This window comes from Epinephelus moara, chromosome 18 (assembly GCF_006386435.1).
Source record: "Epinephelus moara isolate mb chromosome 18, YSFRI_EMoa_1.0, whole genome shotgun sequence".
In the NCBI taxonomy this organism is placed as follows: Eukaryota; Metazoa; Chordata; class Actinopteri; order Perciformes; family Serranidae; genus Epinephelus; species Epinephelus moara.
The window spans coordinates 40003134-40004206 of record NC_065523.1 but is presented as its reverse complement, the minus strand read 5'-3'; positions in this window follow the sequence as shown (position 1 = coordinate 40004206).

Sequence of the window (1073 nt, the reverse complement as noted above, 5' to 3'; positions counted from 1 at the left end):
CACAACTCGCTTACCGCAATACGTCAGCACGTACGCGTAATCTAATATCTAGTAAAGCTGAACTAGTTATTACACTGCACCTAGATGAACTATGTTAAGAAAAAGTAAAGATGTCGGCTAATTTTCGATATTTTAGCTAATACGCTATAAACGGTGTTTTTGGGACGGTAGGTTTTTTGCGGCTTCTTGTAAAATAGGGTTGTAAAAAGATAGATCTACTGAATATATCTAATATCTAGTAAAGCCGAACGATCATGTTATTATTATTATTATTGTTATGGTGGGAAATTATAACAGAGGAATATATTTGCCGTTTTAATATCAAGGACACTTCCGTGTTTTTGTGTGTATACAGGAATGTTAAAGATATCATTGAGGAAAACGAGGTTGACGTGACGTTGTTGAATCAGGGAATCCATGTGTCCACCACGAAAAAGGATCCTAATTGACTTTACATTGGCATTGTTTCCGTGGTGGCAGCACGTAATTTTAACTCATTATGTGCTGCCATCACGGAATGCGGTGTTAAGAGGTCGTGGTCATTTCACGTATTTCTGTGAGATCAGGTTGGTGCAACATGGTGATCTCTGTAGACGAGGACCTGCTCCCTGTGTAGATATAAACAGCTCATTCTGAGGGAACAAGAACACAAACATCAGATCAGATTTAATCTGACACTCTGGAGGTTTGAAAACACTTTAATCTGTTTTAAAGGAGCAATAAGCGAAATTCATCATTTCTAGATTGAAGGAATTAAAAAATTGCTATGTGAAGAACTAGAGGTGTAATTTCATCTGGAGTATAGCATGACCTCACACACCCTCTGTGTGTTGATCTCCAGCCCATTGTTTACAAGCCGGTCCGGCTGCGCGTTCATGAACCCCCCCACCCCTCCTCCTCCTCCTCCTCCTCCTCCTCCTCCTCTCGGAGCCCTTGGCCCTCCCTCCCCATAAAAGGCTACAGCCAGTGAGCAATGGCAGCAGTTATTTTCGAAATGAAATGGCAGGGAGCAGAACGTCCACCTGAAGAAGACCAGGATCTGACATTACCTCTAAAGAAACAACGGTTGTTGG